Source organism: Nymphaea colorata, chromosome 9, assembly GCF_008831285.2.
Source record: "Nymphaea colorata isolate Beijing-Zhang1983 chromosome 9, ASM883128v2, whole genome shotgun sequence".
Classification (NCBI taxonomy): Eukaryota; Viridiplantae; Streptophyta; class Magnoliopsida; order Nymphaeales; family Nymphaeaceae; genus Nymphaea; species Nymphaea colorata.
Window position 1 is genome coordinate 6,975,713 of NC_045146.1, and position 23,934 is coordinate 6,999,646.

At 37.6% G+C, this 23,934-nt stretch overlaps 2 pseudogenes; both read right to left on the minus strand.

Annotated features, from left to right (window-relative positions):
- Nucleotides 1–3,727: 3,727 nt before the first annotated feature.
- Nucleotides 3,728–11,523, minus strand: LOC116260256 (replication protein A 70 kDa DNA-binding subunit A-like; annotated as a pseudogene).
- Nucleotides 11,344–16,874, minus strand: LOC116261467 (RNA-dependent RNA polymerase 6-like; annotated as a pseudogene).
- Nucleotides 16,875–23,934: the final 7,060 nt, after the last annotated feature.

Below are 23,934 nucleotides of genomic sequence, written 5' to 3' on the forward strand. Positions count from 1 at the left end.
ACCAGGCACATGCCTTTGTCTTTTCCACACATTTTATTACAGAATGGCCGTAATAATTACATATTGCGGCGAGAAACGGGAGGGCCCGACAGATGAGCACCTCTCTCTTGTTTCTCCGGTCACCTCTCTGAACCTCTTGCAGCATGACGCCGATGCCAGTGCCAAGACAGCCGGCCTCTTCCCGATGTCATCCCATCCGCCAGCATAGAGACTGTGAGAGGAAGGAGTGCCTGTAGCCACACTTCGCCCCCACATTAAATGCGGAGTGCCATATGAGCAGGCGTGATGGGCGAGGTTTCACGCCTCCACCCCCCTCCTCTTCTCCCTCTGTATGCGTCTTTGCCTTTTGTTGGAAGGGAATGATTGTATGTATGATTGTATGTGAGGTGGGGGAGGGAAAAAAAATATTTCAATCCTTGCTTCAATTATCCACTATTTTTTGAATCGGGGGTTTGGAGAAAGGGGTGTGTGTCGCAATCATCCTAATTTGGTTACTACCTAGTTAGAGTTTCATCTCATCTTGCTTAAGTTCTTTAGGGAGGTGCTTGTGATCATAAGTGACATTAGGTACTTGTGGATGCATGAATGCATTAATCTTACATGATTTATTCCTACCACAACATTCATTTAAAGACATTCATACCATCACATACATTTATGATTTTTGTAATAAATACTTTTGATAAAAAGAGAAAAGTTTTTTAAAATAGAATGGAGTTGTATATCATCAAGCATGCATTTAATATTGGGTCATTATTTGAGCTTTGGTCTTAGTGAAGTCGGTAGATAAAAACATCATGAGAGGAAAATGTAAAAAAGAATGGAAAAGATGAAATACTCTCATGAAAAGAAAGAGAGAGAGTGATAGAAAAAGATGTGCATATACGTGTACATACCATCATATATACACATATATGAAAGTTTGTAAAAATGATTATTGATTTGAATAGAAAGAGAGATGTTTAAAGGAAAAGATAAAAATGTATGCATACATATATATGTGTATGTATAAGAAAATTTGTAAGGGAAGACATTTGTCTTGAGAAGAGAAATATAAGATTCTAGAAAGAGAAAATAGAACACATGTATATATGTATTCATTTATATATCAAAATTTATAAAATAGAATGTAGAAACATAGAGACAGAATGATAAAGGGAATCATCATGTGCACATATATGTATATAACATGTATATATATACATGTTTTCATGAGATTCGAAATCAAGAAATGGCTTAAAATAACCGACTTCAAGTTTGATATAGGCCGAAGGGGAATTTGGGCTCATACAAAATCTTTTGGAAAACATGCTTTCAAATATGAACATAAAATCATATTATTTGTTTCAAGAAAATACATTTTTTCCACCATTAGGTATAGAAGAAAATCAAATACTCATGAAATGGGGAATAACAAAGCACTAATTGGGGTTTCTAATCGGGTGATTAAGAAATAAACTAAGCATGAAAATGACATGAAGATGCACTTTAACATGTACAAATTTATGAAGGGCTTTCCTGGGTTGGACAAGTTTCAACCTCAAAAATCAACACAAGAATGAAAAAATCTCAACCCCGAGCACTCATTCTTATCGTGCATTTGCTCATTAATTAAGAAAAAATTAGAACATCATGCATGAACATCATCTCAAGCATATATGATGAGCAAGACAATATAACAAGCATGTTTTTGGAGATAAATGAAGAAATGAAATTTAGTTCGCGTTGCTCATACTCCCGGTGCACTCAAGAGTAGCTCTTGATTCTGGATAGAAAATCTTTAGAGCTTTCTTGCACGGCCATGGGGAGGTGGCAAGAGGAAATTAGAATAGATGAAAACAAGAGAAAAATTACATACCTCAAATATGAATGATTTAGAAATGAGTCATCCCTCTTTAATGATCTTGGAGTCCCCTCGGATGAAGCTCCAAGATAATGAAAATATCCCTCTAAGAGGTCTTTTTGTGCTCCCTTGAGGAGTTTGAACTTGGAGGGGCTTGTTCCCAAGGTTGGAGAAGGAGAAGAAGGAGAAGAGAAGAAGAGAAAAAATGGAAAGAGATGCAAATCTTCAAGTGAAGAAGCATTAGAAATCTCTCAAGGGTTAGATCATGCCTCCCAAGGGTTAACCCATGCCCAAGAGGGGGATTGTGGGGGTATTTATAGAGAATTTTGAAGCCAAAATTTGAAATTCAAAATTTGAATTCAAGAGGGAAGTGCTTTGGATCCAAAATTGAAAATTTGAATTTAAGATTTGAATTCAAAATGAAAGAGTTTTGGAGCCAAGATTCAAAATTTGAATTTAATATTTGAATTCAAGATGGAAGAGCTTTGGAGCCAAAATTCAAAATTTGAGTTCAATATTTGAATTCAAGAGGGAATATTGTGGGGGTGTTTATAGAGAGTTTTGGAATTCTTGATTTGGATCTAAACTCAGATTTTGAATCTAATTTGGATCTGATAATTGGATTTTGGATTTGAATCTCGCATATAATGTAGGGTTTTGAATTTGAATTTTGTGTTTTGGTTTGGACAATGGTTTAGAAATTCATTTTGGATCAAATAATCACAAATTTTTTTTAGTTTAAAATTTAAATCTAAATAACAAAATAATAGTCTTTTTTGGAAAATTTAGGGTGATAACAATGCCTTTGCATCTAATTGGTTTTTGCTTCTTATACTTGCATCTTTGTTTTCCTTAAAATATTCATTCATAATTAAAAACAGGATCTCACTAAATCTTCTTTTGTCAAATGGGAATGCATTGCCATTGCTATTGGTACTGCTATTTGAGCATTGTATTTCAGCTAATTTTTTCCTCAACCCTATAGATTTTGCTCGGCTGAGCTCATTTATGAAGTCAGACATGAAAAAAGTTGGCCAGCTGGTCATATGGGCTCATGGAATATATAAATTGAATAAACATGATTACTATATAGACTGCTCATGAGTCATCTAGTTATCAATAGTTTTGTAAGGTATCAAGTGTAATTTTTTTGTTTTTAAATAAACTACACATTGTCATCCACCTTTCCAAAACTGCAATTTTTCATATGGCCCTTTGTGAACTATAATTTAGTTAATTGAGCAGTTCATAATCAGTTTACATAGTTCTTATATTTACTTAGTCTACATATTTCATACATCTTACATATTTAGGATGGTAGAAGATTGTTCTGACCTAATTAACATCCACAGGTGAAGCAAGCACCTACTGATACATGCATCTGCACCTAAACATGCAAACATAGAGAATATGAAAAAGTAAAATAATGAAAAAGTAAAATAAGCAGATGTTTAAAAGAACTAGTAGAATAGCACAAGCACTTCTGTAAACACAAAATATTTCAAAGATAAAAGAACAGTTGTCTATTTCAGCACATGTCTTCACTTGCTATAGCAAAAGAATACATACTCTAGGCACAAAAACGTACCTGCCAAGGATAAAGCTTTGTCATCCTCTTCCTTGAATATATTGTACATACTTTCGAAGGAACCCAAACATCCAATTTTTCCAAATCATGTTGTTCTCTACTTTTCTTAGATCCTTTACAGACACAACTAAGAAAATTATCATTGGAACTAACATATCATCTGCCAATCGTATGGACTCAAGAACTCTTCTCCAAGAGAATTGGGACATTCAGATGTTTCATGAGCATTGTTAATGTTACACAAGAAATTGCACATGGGATTGACATTCATCTCATGGGTCAGTGATGGTGCTCTACTACACCTCTTCAAAATTCCAAAAGTCCTCAGTACCTATCATGGTAGGATTTTTGCTACAGCTACCACCCTGAAAAATAATTGTAAAAGTTATAATCACTTCATTTCAAAAAATAGAGAGTAAATAATCTAAAAGGCTACCTCAGACTCTTTAGGACAGCTTAAGCATTGCTTTACAGACTGCTCATTTGATTGGAAAATTATGTTATTTTCACATCCAGAATCTGCTTTGCATGACTTTTCTCTATCTGTGATGTATCGATTCTTCTTATTTGTGCTACTATTGACAATGAGTAATGAAGGGTAACATTCTGTTTGGACCTTGCTGTTGTATCTTCTGTGAGAGAATGTTGATCTAGTTGATTTACCGTAGAAGAAATTTCACTGTGACAAATATTTACAAAAAATAACCATTCCTTCAATCATTGAGCCTCTGGAAACTTAGGATCAATGAATAGCTGGCTCGAAGAAATCGTCCCAACTAATTTTCCACTGACATCACTTACTTTACAAGCCTTCACAGCCAAAACATGGCACATCCCAGAATCACACATTTTTTGCAGCTTTTGTCCTTCCACATTGCAAAAATTACCCCAGATGGTTAATTCAACACTTCGCCCTGACATGTCTGTACCATTTTTTCGCATTATGGTGGAGGAAGGATGCATTGAGACAACCACTCCAACTATATCAACTGTTGAGTTGTTCTCCATGCTCCCAATTTCACTGATACTCTTAAAGTTAAAGTTAGACTATTGCCTAGAGATAGAGCTATCTTCGTCCAAGTATGGCTCTATTGTTGAAGTTGACTCTAAAATTATTTCTCATTCATTATTAAGGTGATTGAAGTTATTCTAAGCAGACTTTATACTTCCCTTGGATATCATGTACACCTTACCTATATTGATCCTATCATAAAACTGATCTGCCACCAAATTGAAGCAAGTAACACGAACTCCCCCACCATCAGAGTCTAGCAGATCAAAAGAAAAAAGTTTGCCCTCTCTTGTGAGATTGTTGTACCTCCAAAGCTCACCTTTTGATGTGACTCTTGCTTTATCTATCCATCTTCCCTGACATGGGTTTAACACAGCAATTGGAATTATTCAAGCAGGAACTTCATTTTTAGCAAGAGGCCCTCTATTAACATATGATGGAGTTTGCTGATATATTGATTGTGGAGTTGCTTGCTCAGTTTTAGCTTTGGAATGCAGAAGAGATCCCCCAGGATTTGGCCCTTCCACAAGACGGCCAGCAACATAGGGAACACCATAAGGCTTAGCATTTCCAGTTGCTAGAACAGACTCAGCCTGCGGTGCAGCTGGACCATTTGGAGAAGCACCCACATAGAGTTTTGGCTCACCAATTATATCAAACTTATCGAGCACTACTTCCAGGTTGTTCACAACAATGATCCTAATTTAGGGAAAACAATGGTCAATTGCAACACAGAAGAACATTAATAATAAAAGTAGAATAAATGGAGTCACCAACTTACTTGCAATTTTTTATAGTATTGCAAATATACTCAATCATTTGAATTGTAGAGCCCTTCTGCAGCTGTCCCGACTCAACATAATGATTCAGTTGAGAAGCAAGCATAGATCACTGCAAGTGGGTGCCATCTGAGAGAAGCAATTTGTATTTGTCATTTACAGTTGGAAACATAACCAATTTAATGTCATAAACCTGAAGAAAAGGCTTTATGTCCTGCTTCCATTCGCTCACCATAGTGATAGCATCTCTTGTTACAGATATCTTCTACTGCACAAAAGAGAGGAGTCATAAAAAAAAAAGACTACCAAAACACAAACATGTGGATACAAGTGCTTCTGCAGATCAGGTCTGGAAGAGGGAAGCGGGGGAAGGAAGTTCATCTGTCTCCTGTTTCTCCCATCAAAAAAGGGAGACAGAACGGGAGAGAGGCTTGTTTTGCATGTCAATGGCATATCAAATCTAAAGCAAATCTTTTCGCCTTTGTCCTTCTCTTTTAGCAAGGATCGGGTGGCGGGAGAAGAGGGCAAAGAAGGTGGGTGATGATGGATGATAATGATTAGAATGCTAGATGTCTGCAATATGTTTGTGAATCTCGCTGGTGGTTAATCACATCATATATTTGATTGGACCGTTCACCTCTAATCTGCAGAAGATTATGCATCTACTGAAAAATAATGACGGTAATATTATTGCATATTTAAATCTAAAATGGGTTAAAGTGAGTTCAATTGGCTGCATGATCAAGCTTAAAACCAATAAAATGGGGGGCCTGAAAAAAACCCTTTCATCTTTAGGTCGTAACGTAGATTTGTCGATCTTGGAAAATTAAAAGATCGAAGTGGGTTACTCTTGTTGTTTGCAAAGACTTGTTCTAGGGCCATGCAAAACAATGCACAATCTATGATTTTAAAGTACTTAGGTTAAACTCAATATGCAATCACTAACAACGAAAATACTCTTCATTTCGTGTTATTGATTCACATGGCCTAGCTATAGATTAGCTAGGAGGAAGAAGAGTGGGGAACCAAGGGCATGTTTGTTTGTTAAAAACCAAAAATTTGAGATCCGATTTTTAATTTTTTTTTTTTTTTGTTTCTTGTTTGTCCCTTTTTGGCGGCTTTGGACCAAGAACGAGTCCAAGAAATAGGGTCTAAAGTTAGAAATGACGCCCACTTTAATTTCTGCTACTCCATCATCCGGTGTCTGCGGTAGGCTTTCGTAATTGACTGAGAAATAGTAGTCTATCTTTCAAATTCAATGGGAGAAGGAAGGGGTCAATGCACCTACATATGTACTGGCTTCTTCTTAATCAATCAGACAACATCCTCGATCTGCACCAGAAGGAGGAAGAAGGTGCATGAAGAGGACGATAATCCCTTAATACTTACACGCCAATTATGTGATAAGACTCATTAATTATTGGCTTCACATTAATCCCATATAACATTCTAAGGAGCACCTCCTATTCGAGGTACTCTCATAGGAGGTTGGTCTTTCTCAGCTTGGTGCATACCACGATTTGAAAAAGAAAAGAGTATGTTTTGTCTCATTTACTGTATGTATCTTCAAAAATGGAGTTCACAAATCGCCGCCCAGTTTTGCAAATTCTGGTCTCTAACAAATTCACAAACCTCAACTACGTTTAGAAATTAGTTTATAGAAAACATAATAGTAAACAGTTTTAAGCTTAAGAGGCTAGTACCTTTGACTGAATTGAATTGGAATCCTATGTTGGGTATAGTTTAGCAAAACAAATTTTGTTCACACTTATCATTGCAGGTTGACCTCGTAGAAAAATAATCTAAGGTATACAAAAGACATTCGGGTCGGTTTAGAGAATCAGTAGAGTTGGATTTGGTTCTCATTTGTCTTAAAGTAGATGTATGGGTTCATATAGTTTAAATTCAATTATGTTTTCAACTAATCAGACCATTGATGCTCTTTATATCCATTGGTACATCTTATGTTTTATTTGAAATGTGATTCTTTGTGAAAAACAGGTTTAGAATACATCACCTTGAACCTACTAGACTTTGAGTCTAAGTAGTTTGGACCAAAGTTGATTAAATTAAGGAGTTTTTCACAAATTTTTCATTTAGTGGTTCGTTTGAAACTCCAAACAATTTCAACACGAGCTCAGTTTGTTTAGAAATTTTATTGTTAATACTTGTGAGTGTAATTGGATGTGGATCCGCTGTGCTTTAAAGTAAATATCTTGGATGTAGTAAATATATTTGGATACAAATTTCACTTGTTTAAAACCTATTCATGTTTGGGTCTCGAACAATGTTTGATTTGTTTTGAGAATATATGCATTTTGGATTTGTTCATCATTACAAACATATTTTATTTAGATATGGATCCAAAATTTAGCTTCACCGAGTTAGCTCAGCATACACGAGTTCAGACTCTAAGTTTGATCATGATGAATTGAATTCAAAATACTAAATGATTTTATGAAAATAAGACAATGGATATGAATATGAATCTCTTGAATTTCATTCGCATCTAATACATCAGGTTTCTTCATGTATACCTATGCATATTAGTTGTAGTAAAATGCATGTGGTTTTGGATCAAACTCATTTTAACTTATGTATATGCTTGCAATATGCATCTGTTTGTTTGGTGACCAGATATCACAATTGATATCTGGACCACTACATTGTAAAAAGAGAAAATGAGTTATTCATTGCAGGTTGACCTTGTAGAAAAATAATCTAAGGTATATAAAAGACATTCGGGCTGAACGCTGCATCATCTAGATTTTATAGGAGTGCCCAAATTAATTGTTGACCGTATTCAGATATTGAATATTGAAGTTTGTACCCCTTCGGTTCCATTTAATCCCGGCTATACATTCCTCATACCATCAGGCAAGCAGAGCAAAAAAAAAAATCAAAACAAAAGACAAGTGGCAAAAATTACATCCAAACTACTATTGAGAGGCATATGGACAATAAACCATGGACTAATTAATGATGCAGATTTATAATTATATTATAAAGCATTGCCACATATATCGTGTATGGGTAATATACAGCAAAGAATTTCTCGTGTATAATATGGCAAAATTGTATATCTCCAGAAAATTCAACAATTTTTTAAAAACTTTAAAACATTTAATAAATCCTGAAAAATATACAAAAATAAAAAAAATATCATAAAAAATAAACATTTCAATTAAGACAGAGGTTTTTAAGTTGTCCTAACATTAAAGTATCTTTGCTAAGGTCAAAATACTAATTATCAATAACTTTTTTATAAAGGTTGTTTTGCACATGGTACCTTCTGCAGCATCAGTTAAGTTGATAGATGACTAATAAATAGGTCCACACTGTCTTTGCATTTTTTATTAGTAGACATGTTTAAGAATCTGTACATATGTGTGTTTATGCACACATGCATTTCTTGCTGATTTTACTTTAATTGACTGACTAATCCTTTTAGGGGTTTGACTGACTTGTCTATGGCTTTCACTTTTTTTGCAACTTAGCTAAGTAATGGGGACAATGAGTACAATAAATAACATAGCTGGCAAACCCATAAATTGGACTTGGATCAGCCAACTACTGGGTTGCTTGGTCAGCGAGTTGTCTCGGTGACTTGGCTTAGTTGGGTCTTAAATTTTTATAACATATTTCTACTATAAACCAATGAAGAAAGTTTAACATATCTATAAATTGACAAATAATGTTGAACGACATACAATCAACTCTGTATGTATTATGTAGACTCATGAACAACATTTTGGCAATTACAAAAAAAAACCTATCCTATTTCACAATTAAACTCTTGTAAGTTGAAAAAATAGTTATTAAGAATAAAAACTAATACAAGTCAGGCTTCACATATCAGTCATTACGTGGCACATGCATATAGAAAATTAGTGCTATATATTAGCAAAACAACGTCTGTTAAAGGAACAAGTAACTGGTAAGAGATTAACATATACTAGCATGAGATGAGAGAACTACTCTATAAAAGGGGTTCTACCATGAGAAAACTACTCCATAATCCATATTATATATATATATATATATATATATATAAATGGAGAGTCATTTTATTAATTTTTAAGGGTATATGCCACTACAAACTTTTTTTTTAAAAAAAAAAAATTAAAATTACACATTCAGGCCATCAGTTCAGTTTGATATTATTGTTTATGTTTCTACCAGTACTTCTATATCAGAACTATCACTTGCACGAATTGCTTGCTAGTGGAAAATGCAACTGTTATGGATTTAAAGCAACCGATAGCACGTTTGCCCTAAGGATTAACATTGTTGCGCTAGCCAACCATCAGTTGCAGTAGTCGCAGTGGTTAACAAGAATTTCAGTTATGTCAGGTACTAATTCGTGTCAAACAAATTGCATGCGTGTGAAAGGGGATATGTGCGAGTTGCTTGCAAATCTTACAATACAAATAAGTGCAGGCGCCATTCCAAACGTAGTAAACTAACTAGACAAAGAATGTTGGATTAGTGAGATGCAGAATATGTCTCTTTTTAAGTTGATGCCCTTCAAATTAAATGCTCAACGTCAAACAATGACCCTATCAAGCAAGTTCAGAACTACAATGAGTTCCTCATTATTTGATAATCCAGTATATTTTTTTGTCTCTAACTACGTACATGAAAAAGGTTAACAGTCATGGCACTTTCCGAATGGTCTCCTTCCCTGTGTTACTGAGAGGATGGCCATTAGAGGTTCGTGCTAAGCTTTGGATATTTAACTATGTGAAGAAGTACATGTAACTTTTCCAAAGGTCTCCCTCCCTATACCTATATAGCTAGGCGAAGGTTAGAGGTTAATTTCCTGAGTAGAGCTAGATTTAACTTTTGGATCTTAAATATATAATAAGCAAGTACGTGTAACTTTTCTAAAGGTCTCCCTGATCCCTACCTTAACGATCGAGAGGAGAGGGCACCAACGGAGGCTAGGGAATACCTGCACTGGGATGCATCTATCGACGCCTTCCACTGTTTAATTCCCGCAATTAAAATGACCATCATCATTTCCCGTATATATATCTTAATTTTAGATCGCATGTATGCGTGTTTTGTCTATGCCCCAGCCTACTTCCCGCTTAATTTACAGGCTCACCTTTTAAGTTGTTCAGCCTGTCTGCCTTTTATATCACTTAATTTGTGCAGGCGATATGGAGTATTTTTGCTGATCAGGTAGACAAATACCCACACGTAACGCGAGCTGCACCTTCCTTCTCCACCATACTAAGCTTTCTTTGTTTAACTTTTTTTCTATGTTATCCTCACCAGATCGTGTCGTTCTAATTTCCCTCTTTCCATCAGTCGTTTTGAGCATTTTATTCTTCAACGTCACCAAAAAACGTGAAATTTTGACAATAAAATTGCACTCAGTCAGTGTCAAGGTATCGACCCTCTCCTATATTAGAGGGCCACGCGCAAGAGAAATCAAAGTTCAAAACGAAGCAAATTTTCCCATGCTTTTCTCTTGATCTGTTAATCATCCCCTTAAAATGATAAACGTAGATAGGCTAGTGCACACTTCAAACCAAAAAATATATTAATTAGAAGGTGATTAGTTTATCATGTTTAAGGAAGTGTGCATGCTTTTCCCTTATAGCTTCACACAACATGCTCAACAAGTACAACGGCAATCTTAAACCTTACAGCGGAAAGAAAAAGAACCCGCTTCAACAAGAATATCTCAATTAAAGTTTACATACATCAATGTTGCTGCATATAAAATGTCCACATACCAAGTTCTTGCTCCTCTATCCTCCCCGCCGCTTCCACCACCTCCACCACCATCACTAAAAAGCCGATCACTACTGAACAAAAGAAGCCGGGGGCGAACTCCACCGCTGGTGTAGTGCTGCAGAAGAGCTACCGTGGTGTGAGGAAGGGCCCGTGGGGACGGTGGTCAGCCGAGATAGGCGATAGGATAGGTCGGTACCCCCCGCTCAGCACCTTCAACAGGGAGGAGGAACACCAGGAGTGCCCCCGCTGCCACTCCATCGACACCAAGTTCTGCTACTACAGCAATTACAATCTCTTGCAGCCGCGTCACTTCTGCAAGTCTTGCTGGCGGTACTGCACCATCGGTGGCGTGCTGAGAAACACCGGTGGCACATTAAAAAACATTCCTGGATGTGGAGGCAGCCAGAGGAACTCAAGGTGGGCGAAGCCTAAGCAATGTTCTCAGGAACAGGAGATGAAGCAGTTCCCTTTTACTACTCAATGCCGGTGGTGGATACCATCTCCCCATAATGGGAACGCCCGTTCCGCTAGGCGGCGACAGTCTCCTTGACATCACTGGCACCTTCAGCTCTATGCTGGAATCCAGCGACAGCTTGAGCGAGCCGTTAGGATTGCTCGGATGGCCTCAAGCATGTTGGACGTTCACACGACTTTTGACGAGGTGGGTATCAAAAAATCTTGTTTTGGCTTGCCAGAATCCGGCAACGAAAAAAGTGAGTATTGAGAGGCGGGTCGGTGGTCGGATTTTGTGATTCGGCAAGCCACGCTCCCATTGCTTAATTTCTATACTCACTCTTGTGCATTCATTGATTTTGGACGTAGGCTTGTCCTGATCAATTAGCCTATGTTGACTTTTTTATTTTTGTTATTATAAAAGTGGAAATTTTCCATATGTGAAGAGTCATGAGTTTTTTTTTTTTTCTCCAACAGAAGAGAAAAAGCTCGAGTTTTTCGACGCTTTTTTTTCTATATTTTTGTCACTTTCGTTGACGGCTCGCGGCCCCCTCAGTGTCTCCGTCTATCAAATCTACTTTTCTTACACAACAGAAGGAGAACAAAAAGATGAATGGCACCTTATTAGCACCACTTGCCACAGAGAGAGACAGAGGGGAAGAGAGAGAGTGAGAGAGAGAGCGACAGAGCTATCCCTTAGTTGGAAAAGAAAGAATGAAATGAAAAATTCAAAACACAGATAAATAGGCATCAGTTCTTCCCATTTTCAGCAAATTTTGATATATAAAGTATATGAAAAAGATGGTGAAACGTACATATCATTCCAATGGTGAAGGTACATAGTAGTCCTCAATGAGATAAACTGAACATGAGCAAATCATAAAAGATGACTAGCAGTTTAGCAGATCAAGGTTTGAGATAATTAAAATAAAGGCAGTGAGCATGGCATTATTGTAGATAACAAGACCAAGTTTAAGCTCAAAGACATAAGGTAAGACTTGAGAAAAAATCACATTGGTACAAATGACTTCCAGGTATTCTTACAGGGCGAGGTGATTCTTTAGGTGGTGCTGGAGTATAATCCATTGGTGGTGCACTCTTTTTGCCTGGAGGTATAAGATCTGACCCCCAGGTAACAAAGTAAATGTCTCCATCAAGGTCACTTCCAGATGCTTCATTAGTATGTGGCCTGCCTCCTTTCTGAGGAAATACCAGGCAATCGACTAGATGATGCAAGCCTGGGACATCAACTGCTTCAAGAATTCGGACATCAACTGCTTCAAGAATTCGGACATCACCTGGGTGAAGGCAAGGATTCTTTGCCACAACAACTGTTCCTGTGATAACCTGTAGGTTTGGTTCTTCCTGAGAAAATTGTTTGGCAAAGCAAACTACCAACGATGGATCAGAGACTTGAATAAAGCATTGAGCATGCTCGAGCGCTAATTCATCTAAGCAACCCAACAGCCACCTGCTTTGGGGCACAAATATGCGGGATTTGGTTAGAAGACTTTTAAGTTGTCCAGATCTTATGCAAGAAAGCATACTCTTTAAAGGAGGCTCAAACGGAGGATCGAAGCCAGCACTAAGCATGATAGCTGCAGTACTCTCCAGATGACAGCAAGATGTGGTCAGAACCTCAAATGCTGTATCTGCATTCTTGAGCATCTCATCCAATTTAAAAACCATCAACTCCTGCAACTTCATAAATGCATCATCAGATACACCTAAAGATGAAAGCAATGTTATTATCTCTCTGTTAAGAAAACCTGGTTGGAAGCGTATCCATGCAACAACTTCAAGAATGTTATGACGAGACTCAAATTTGTTCATGCTAGGCCTCAGTGATAGTTTAAATTTATCTCCCAAATTTGGCCAACAAACCACCATACCCTTACAGCCAGCATATCTTATCTGGAAAGCAGATGGTTGCTCCCCAGTCAACTGCAGTTTGGATACAACTTCTACAGCCAATTCTGGTGAAATTGTCCCTATTCCATCTGAGAAGTTGTATCCATTTCTTTCTATATCTGGAAGTTTAAAGTTGACTTCACTGAATGGGACGTAAACAGTAGCATATGTGGAAGAAAAACACTGACCCATCCTGGCAGCACACTTGGCAACATTTTTATTGTTGAATTTTCCCATCCAAGTTCTAATGGATTCTGCAGTAATCCGCTTATCTTCTGCAAAGAACCATGCAGATTGGCCCCTCAACTGATTAAAGGAGAAAGCCAGAAAAGAATAAAGTCGCCGGCACAAGGTAAAACCATTCTGAACAATTCTCTTCACTCTCCTGAAAATGGTGGTCCCGCTTAAGGAAGGCATAGCTGACATTTTCTTAAGTATAGGTGCAATATTACAGTTAAGCGCAGAAGAATTGAGAGTGCTTTCCTCCATCCATAAAAGTAACCCTTATAAATCTATCGGCTATGTTCCTATATTTCCTCAGCACCCTATTTGAAAGCTCAACTTCTGGAGGAAGACAATAAGCTTTAGTTGGAGTTATGACTACTCTACTTACTTCAACCTTATACACAGAAAGCTAGTAGGTCTTGTGTCTCTTGACAAGCATTGGTTTCTTCAAAAGCCATTCTTGCACAGTGCGCAACCTTCTAAAAGCATCAAAGATCAGATTTTTATAGGAATATATGTGTTGCAGAGCTGCAATGTTGACACCAGGCAGTTGCTTTTCTAGTAAGCTATAGAATTCCTCAGATAATCTATGTCTACTTATAATGCACTTGTGTACTAGGCAGCTAACCAAAAACAATATCTCAAAACTGATCCCTCTTTTTTCTGGCACAGAGAAGAATGGATTAGCATTAGGTTTATCATACGAGGCTCATAGTCAACTGAAAGCTGTTTATGGCTCAAGTCAATTGAAACTCCCTGCCCTTTGAAGTAGGCCTTTGCTTTGTCCATCGCAAGCCCAAAGCGTGGTGAAAAGCTGATCTTATAAAAATGACAATGTCCAATAGCACCAGCACCAGTGAAATCTGTTGTCCTCATCCAAGGATCCTCATCATCTAAGGTTAAATGGAACAGAGACATGAATGTCAACATCTGCAGTCCTGTAAAAGATCAAAGATGATGAAAACAGGTTCAAAAGCATTACCAGGGATGTCCTTTCAGTGTAAAATTTTACATTTCGAATGTCCCCAACTGAAAATTCAACTTTGAAATCACATTTTAACACTGCTTTCCTAGCTGCATCCTGGAATGAGAAAACAGTATCCCTCGAGAACATAATCCTACAGGTTCCATCAAAGGGATCAATAAGAAATTCCACTCCTCTCTCAGGACTTTTCCAGCTTACTAAAAATTTTTCAGGGCTAACTAGGGTCCCTATGCTTGCATTAACATTGGTAAAACGATATGGATCTGTATTCCTTCTTCTCACTACTTTATAATAGGTTTCCATCCCCAAATCAACTGTCAAAGGACATCCATTATGGATAAGTTCACAACGACCTACCATTTCATATGCTTCCTGGGCTAAATCAGGAAGCGCAAAATGAACAAAGGCATGAGGAACAACCTTTTGATAATCATTCCTTTGTTCAATGACTGAAATATCAGCAACACTGAAATCTGGATATGAATCAGGAGGTTTCCAAGATCTTTTCAATCTATGTCTCCAAATTGTGCCCACTTCTCTCTCCAGAAACTCTGTTAGTTCTTCAGCTGAAACATCAGCATTCAAACCTCCTAAAGCAACTTGGGTTATCACCAGAACCTTCTTCTCCTTATCCGCATCCTGACCGGTCATTCTCTCAGTTCTGAACATTTAGATACTAAATTACCAAAACATTTCAGCAATCTAGACCACTATAACTTTTAAGCTATGTTACTGCATATATTTCAAAAGAAATTCCTCCATTGCCATTCAAAGATTTGAATAAAGAGAACCCAACACGAGAACAACTTCATGCTTTTTCTGTTTCCATTACATTACAACGAAAATTTAAATCAAATCCTAATAACAAGTTGACCTTCAGCCGATAAATTTGCATCTATCCTTAACATTCACCCAACTATCGTTGCAGTAGTAGCAGCAACAGCAGCAGTAGTGGCAATTGAGTTGTTGTTTCTATTATCGTTATTGTTATTGTTATTCTTGCTGTTACCAATACTATTTAGAGAAAACAACAAACTATAATAAACCAGATAGCCAATAGAGAGCAAATTTTGATGACTTGAAGAATCAAAAGCAATAAGCATCATTTGAAGCAAGAAAGCAACAGAAGATTGGCGTCACCCATTCAAAGCTGCACACCTTAACGGGCTCCGTTTGCCAACAGAAACCAGAACTTCAAATCCCCAATTGAGTTTCAACTTTCAAGAAATCAGACCTTGACGATCAAGCAATTGGATTAGGTCCGAACAAAAATATAACCACGAAAAGAAAGGGAACAGAGAGGCAGAATCACTAAAGCCTTACACACCCCAACCTCCCCTTTCTCTAAACTTGTGCCTCGATGCTTTTAACCGATATGCATCGTAAGAAAACCGAAGAACCCCACATTATTTCCATATTAGCGGACAGGCTGACCACGTCTGTAAAATGCACTTAACAACCCAAGAAAAAAAAAATTCCACCATCATTATCACCAGAGAAAAAGCATAAAAACCAAATCACAAGATCCACAAAACAGACAGAAGAATCTCCCAGAACTTCAACAAAAGAAACAAACTTGTCCATTAACCAAATCACAGGACCCATAAAACAGACAGAGAACAATCTCCCAAAACCTCAGCAAAAGAAACAAACTTCCCAGCTAAAAGCAACAACACCATTACTATGCTTCATTCCTTCCAAGTCCCAATAACATGATCCAAAACGAAACGCGTAGAAGCATAACGATCAAAAGAAGAAACACAGAAAGAAAGAAGAAAGAGCCAAACCTACTCACTTTGGTTGGGAGCAACACAAGGAACGAAGGCCGGGGACAGCGACGGATTAGACGATGATCCGCTGGATTAGACGATGACCCTGATGCATGCTGCAAATCGTAAAACGGGGATACAAAGAGCGGCAATTACCCGAACTACTTCAATAATACGCTCAACCAGTACATCTTCGAATGTGAGTCACTTTCCTTACTAACGGTAATGTAATGTGAAATATATGCTCGCATTTATAACCAAGTTCGTGGATCTTACATCCGGAGACTAACTTGAAATCCATAGATAGTAAGATCTAGTGTTGACAACTTTATGGTGCAACCTTTTTGCGTCTTTCAGACAAAAGATCTCAGATTTCCATTTTGGTGCTCGGATTTATTGGTATAAATTTTATTTTGCCTCAACAAAGGCAAAATGTATTTGTGATGCCTTTACAGACGTCAAAATTGGGGATTTATGATGGAGGTTTTGCCTTCATGTCGATGTTGTGTTCAATTGAAGACGAAGAAGAATCAATCTATTAATGGTCATCAGTGCTAAAAGGAATGGAGAGAACAAACCATATCAAGAAGCGAGAGGGAGATTTCCGTGGAAGAACAATCGCCCTGCTCCGCCAGCCTTGTTGTTCGGAGCAACGACGGAAAAGAGTCAGCCCCGCCCCCAGGTCCGACTTTTTCCAGGGTAAAGTTACCCTCGTTGGTATTCAACAATTGACCAAAATTGAAATTAAGAGGAGTTGGATCAACCAATCAAATCTGAATAGCCGTACAAAAATGGTAAATTTCACCCGTGTACAGTAAAATCCATGCACAACAAGGAGGGCCTAAGAAAAATGGCCTTTGGCACAAAACTCTTGAGATCATATCTTTATGCTTCCAACCTCCAAGGTTTTTCTTCACATATAAATTAGATGAAAGAACTAAAAAAAAAAAGATCAAATAAAGGCCTGGGCGTCGGGCCGGCCCGGCCCGATTGGGCCTGGGCCGGGGAAAACCTAGCCCAGGCCGGCCCGACAGCAGTCTCGGGCCGGGGCCGGGCCCGGGCCCAATAGGGCGCTCGCCAGGCCCGACTCCCTCTCCTTTTTCCTTTCCCTCTCCGCCTGCGTCCCCTCGCTCGCAGTCCCCTCCCTCTCCGCTCCCCCTCTCCCTTCCTGTCTCCCTATCCCTCTCTGCTCCCCTCCCCTTCCCTTCCGTCTCCCTCTCCCTCTCCCTATCCCTCCCCTCTCCCTTCCCATCTCCCTATCCCTCTCCCTCCCTCAATATTCCGTGCTCGTAAAAGAGCGGCAGCAGACTTACAGTCATGTACATGATAACAATGCCACCCACCTCCCTTGGTCTCTCCATCGACATCATACATATCCCCAGATTTATTACATAAACCTGCTGTCCGACAAGATTTACCAGCTCGCATCGCATGCCTGAAGCTGGAAACGAGGGTATGAGACTTGACGCTTGCTGTTATCGGCAATCGCTTTCAACTTTTTCCCTTTTGTTCTTGTGGCAACCTTCCGCAAGCCACAGATATTTACTAGTGCTTATTATCTGCAAGTAATCCATAAGGGCAAGTGTTCAAGACAGAAGCAACAAGGCGACTCGAAAATGCCCTCAGTTCTCGAATCCCAAAGTAATGGAATAAGCACTTACATGGAGGAAATTAAGGATTTATTTGCTAAAGAGTGGCGTTTCATGGAAGTGAGGCGCTCGGCCCAGGGGGATTCCGTCGGCAAAAGCTTGGAGGAACGCAAGATCGAACATAAGGATTTGGTGGGTGAAGAGCCCCGTAGTTAATGTACTCAAATTACATTAACTAAGGATGAAGTCCTCTGTTTAATCTAAGGATGAAGTCCTCTGTTCAATCTCCCTTCCCGTCTCCCTCTCCGCCTCCGTCCCCCTCTCCCCTCTTCCCCGCTCTCCCTCTCCCCTCTTCCCGTCTCTCTCCCCCTCTCCCTCCCCGTCCCTCTTCGCTCGGCCCGGCCCACGTGGGCCGGGCTTGACTTTTGGGGGCCAGGCCCGGCACCCGGCCTGACAATATTATCGGACCGGGCTGGGCTCCGTCGGGCCTCTCCTTCTCTGGACATGTTGCACGGAATGATGATCAAATGCCAATCATAAAAGAAAGAGGAGGCGGATTGGTCGCTCGCCTTAGCTTTCTTCGCAAAAGGCAGACGACTGACTTCGACTGAATCACTACAGGGCCACCTGTATTTTTTACAATTTCCTTTCACGACATCTCATTATTTCAGACAAAGAAAGTTAATGTCATCTGGTTCGTGGTCGTCGGCATTTTAACGGCTTTAGGTGAAAGAGAATATGCAGGCGTTGCTCCACAAAAGAAGTTCTCTTAATGAATTCCAAATCTGATTTTACAATTTGAATATGATCCAAATCTGAATTTTACATGTATATCTGAGTCTGAATCTTTGAGTCGAATCTGCCAGGTTTTAAAAAATAAGAGCATTGGGTGTATGATTTATTAAAAATTAAATTAAATTATATATTTATGTATAAATCCAATATGTCATTTCTTAAATCTGAATATGATTTGATTTTTTAATAAGATATTAGGTTTTTTTAATATTTGAATTTTTGGAAATAGTTCAATAGGATATACTAACATCCCACATCCCTAAATAGATGGAAGGTTGGGGGTGGTTGGCAGGGGCCATGGCCTCCCTTCAAGTTTTAAAATTTGATTTTTTTTTTTCAAGAAAATTAATTTGGTTGCTGCAAAAAAAAAAAAAACCCTTTATCTATGTTGTAACGGAGATTTGTCGATCTTGGAAAATTAAAATTTTGGGCTACCAATGTGAAAAAATATCAAATGGGTACGACTCTTTCATTCCTTGTGCTTTTTTCGAGTTTGCAACCTTACAAAATTCAGATCATGCTGCTATAATTTCAGGCAAATGGAAACGTCGTTCATGATCGCGATTCATGTTAGCATCATGATCAGTTTCTCCAGCCGACCTTTTGAATTAGTAGTTGGAAAAAAAAAAAAACATTTTTTCTATCTTCAAAGAATTGCTAACATTAGTTTTAGATTAAAAAACACTAAAGACAGAAGGTTTAATTTAAAAGCGATTTCATCTGAAAGGGCGTCCAAATGGACGGGCGGAGTTGGACCAATTGATCTGAGAAATCAAATACCCACTTCTCCAACGAAACACTAGTGCAAAGTTGTTTCGACATCCAAAGTATAGAAGTCAGTGTATCGAGCCAATTCATTTTCATTTTTGGTTTATGGTATTTTTTTAATCTTCTGTTTAGTAAAAACGTATTTTTTTGCTCATATCCATTCTGTCTTTATAAGGGAACTTCTTTTGTTGATTTTCAATCCGGCTGTTGGATTGAAACAACGGTGCATACCAATAGTAAAGGTTTGCATGTACCCCTTACGTACACAGTGAAAGAAGGCAATGTTTTTGTAATTAAAAAAAAAAACGTCTTTTTTAGTCATTTTACTTTTTTTTTTTTTTTCATTTTTATGTTACCAAAAACTTGTCTTTTTCAGTGTGAATGAGTGGTACTTTTGTCATTAACCATATTAGCGCATTAAATTTCATGCACCAGTATAACACATATAACCAGTTTTGGCATACCGGAACGCACCACATGTTGTGTTTCAAAGGAGGACTTAACTACTGAATGGAGTAGCCTCTAAATCTAAAGAGGCCTACATTATGAAATCTGTGATTTTTGTTAGGATCCGGTGCACTACTCCTCTAATCTACTTTTCTAAACCATAAAAAGTCAACCCTAAAAAAATAGAGACCAACAACTCTCCTTCAAATGGACCATGATTTGGGATGTAAATATTGTGTTCTATTTAATGGGCTTCGGGCTCTGACTTGGATTCAAACCTTGTTCATAATTTTTAAAGCCAATATCAAATCTGGTCAGCATGCCTACACATAAACTTCGGGTGAGTACGGACGTAAAAAAGAACAGGCTAAAATGGTAGAGATCACAGAATTAAGCGGCATTTGGATGACAACCCAAAACTCAAAAATCAGCTTTTTTAAATGTTTTGGTATCATCAAAACTTGGTTTAACAAAACTAATTTTGACAAAACCTGGTTTTGTAAAAGAGAGAGAAAGACTCGACTGCCCTTAACTTATAAAAAGCAAACTCGAGGGTTTTTGTAAACTAAGTCTTCACAAATCTGGGTTAGATGATAATATCAACTAAATGACTTATAAGAGTTGTTAAAATTGATGATTATAATGGTTTGATATATGGCTGTTAAAACCAAACACCTATATATATATATATATATATATATATATATATATATATATAGAGAGAGAGAGAGAGAGAGGAAATCCTTGGATTTCTCTAACCAACCCGATACTTCAGTCTCTCACAACACAGCGCAATATGCATTGGTCTGCGCATTGTGAAATGCTGGAGGAATTCAGCTTATATGTACAAGGCATTTGATCTCCATCTGATCATGGTCTCACTGACACGATTAAAAACACTGCCATTATATTATATTGGGTGGTGTGTTGTGAATGGCCAGCAGATTTTTCAATCTAAACCCAAACAAAGAAATCCACAAATCTTGCATATATATATATATATATAAGAATAAGTATTTTATGACATGAAATGTATATATATATATATATATACAGTAAAGTTAAGAATATGTATTTTATGACATGAAAGCCAAGAAAAAAATTATATATACATATATGTAAAGCACTTGTATGAATTATTAATTGGACGACTAAATGTCTGAACAAATATAACTCAAGTATCTCACAGAAAACATTTGATTAATCAATCCAAACAAACAACGAAATTCTCCAGCATTTTTGCTTTGTTCGGAACACCGAGCACAAGTAAAGTCACGAACCCTGAGACACCCCAAACCAACAAGTTAAAATGGAAAAGCATTGAAACTAAACAAACAAACCTGAAGACTCTATAAGGCTCATCACACCACACCTACTCGAAAAAACTATACAAATTGACTGTAATACCATTGTGGTTCGAGGGCCCGTATGTTTGTTTTATTTGGCATTCAGTCGAAGTCGGCCGTCTGCCTTTTGCGAAGAAAGCTACGGCCAGCGACCAATCCGCTTCCTTTTGATCATCATTCCATACAACATGTCCAGAGTGTTTATGCACATTCATTTCTTGTTGATTTTACTTTAATTGACTGGCTAATCCTTTTTGGGGCTCAACTGGCTTGTGTATGCTTTTAATTTTTTGCAACTTAGCTAAGTAATGGGACAATGAATGCTATAAATAACATAGCTGGCAAACCCATGGTTCTCTGCTCTAGCTCTGCATCTTACTCACTCAGCTCTGCATGCACTAATACCATACCAGGTTGGAAAGTATTGCCTCATGAATATCAGCTAGATTAACTCCGATTTTAATAACTAGGCCGCATGCAACACCGATATGCATCTGCTTTATCTTATGTAATTGCGTAATTATCATCCATAAATCAACATTTTATTTTTTCTGAATTAATTAGGATCTTTAACCACATGGATGTCATTCGTTGGAATAAAAGAAATGACAATTTAGAAAATTTCAGAAAATTTAGACCATGTTTTTTGTAATATTTGTTCGTTATTAATTATATGGTAATCAGAAGAAACTAGTTTAGCTAGCTTTTTCTAAGTTTGGAATCATTTTATTCACATATTTAATATTAAGATTTTAAAAAACAATTTTTTGGTGCAGTTACATACATTGCGCTTGATCTCAATTCCATGGAATCAGGGTGACTTGAATTTTTCTTGTTTCTAGGAAAGAATTATTACATCCGTTTCTCTCTCACGACCTGTGTTAAAGGAAACAGGGATGCATAATTTAGAGACTGGATTCAGTCCGAGTCCTGATACATCCAAAGCTGAACCTAGAGCACCATTATCGTCCCGATATGGACAAGTATCCAAACAGATCTAATGAATAAGTCCAGATTTTTTCTAGTAGATATATTGTTACATTGTATATATTATGATACCGCTACCGCTCCATATATTTTGGCAGTTATATATACTATTAGTATTGTTTATATATTTATATATATATATATATATATATATATATATATATATAGAGAGAGAGAGAGAGAGAGATCGGAAGGTGTGCCCAAAACTTTACCTGGTGTTCCCAATCTCAAAATAGTCTGATCAAATGATTGGTTGATCAAAACAATGTAATGGCTGTGGTCCACATAATTTATTTAATAAATAACAAATTTTGGATCACCTCATCTCAATGCATGAAAATTAACGCCTCCCAAGGCGTTAAAATATGATGTATAGAAAGCCAATCTTTTATTTCTACTTCTTAAAAGTATGACCTAAGAAATGATTTTTGACAAAAGAATTGTGTCGTGCCTATCCATAACATCAGATTATGTAAAAGAAATGAACGAACTTTAGGCACCAACATATATATATTATATTCTTTGTTCTACTGTAATGCAATATATATATCTGCAGCATGCAAGTTACTGTTTATACACCTGTCTTATGTTCTGAGTCAAGTCTTGAATGTTAATTGTTGTGCTTCACATATGTCTAATTTTATCGCCACACTGTAATCTCATTTTCCTAAAACTAGTTCTTTAACCTTTTGCACCAACTAGACATTTGACTACATTGGGAGCGATCAAGGAGACTTATTCTTGAATACCTGCAAAGAATTTCAGTCCATACCTAAAACTCTCTCTACATGCAGTAGAACGGAGAAACGGCGCCAGCTGTTTAAACACAAGCATATCTATAGCAACACATGGGCCCATCAGACCCACAAAGGACCTCCAGTTGGCCTGATATTGAGAAAGAGAAAGCATGGAGAGTGCCAAATTGGTAGGTGGTCCGCAATATACATCACAAAGTTAAAAGATGATATTTCATAGTTTTCTTCCTGCCAATCATCATCTCACTCAAATGAAGACTAAAGGGCGGCAAGCAGCATGCTGTACCTGCAAATAATTGTGGGAGTATGATCCTTTCAGGTGTATGATCCGGTCACAGGCGGTGTTATTTGTCATGGAGTCAAATGTGTTATTAAAGAAGGGCATAAGAGCTTCCCTAGCGGCCATACTTCCTGTAGTATTTCCTTCCTTCCCTCAGATGTCTCATGCTCCTCTCTTTTTCTTGTTCATGTCAATCAAGTGTTACAACTTGTGTCTAACATAGTTACAATTTGTATATTGCAACTCCTATAGTCATCTTGCTTATTGTAGATCTTGCCACTTTTTAAGTATTAGTAAAAGAATGAAGTGGAATACTTGAGAAGTCAAGATGAATTCATAGGATAAGGAAAATCTGGGAGACGGTATGACGGTCCTCAAAAGTATAGTTACATGATTTCCATTTTTTTTATAAATGGAACACATTGAGATGTTTCCTTCAGATGTTTTGGAAACTACGTATATCTAAAGTGTGGTACACTTGTGAGATTTAGGGGAAAAATACTGATGTTCCATAAGACCTCTCGGTATGTCTTTTACTAAAATATAGAAATATATATTTGGAGTTTGAGGTTAGAAATCCGATTTAATTGTTATTACTAGAGGGCATAAATTTTTGAGGAAGCATTGTCATTGTTCTGCACACAAAAACACATT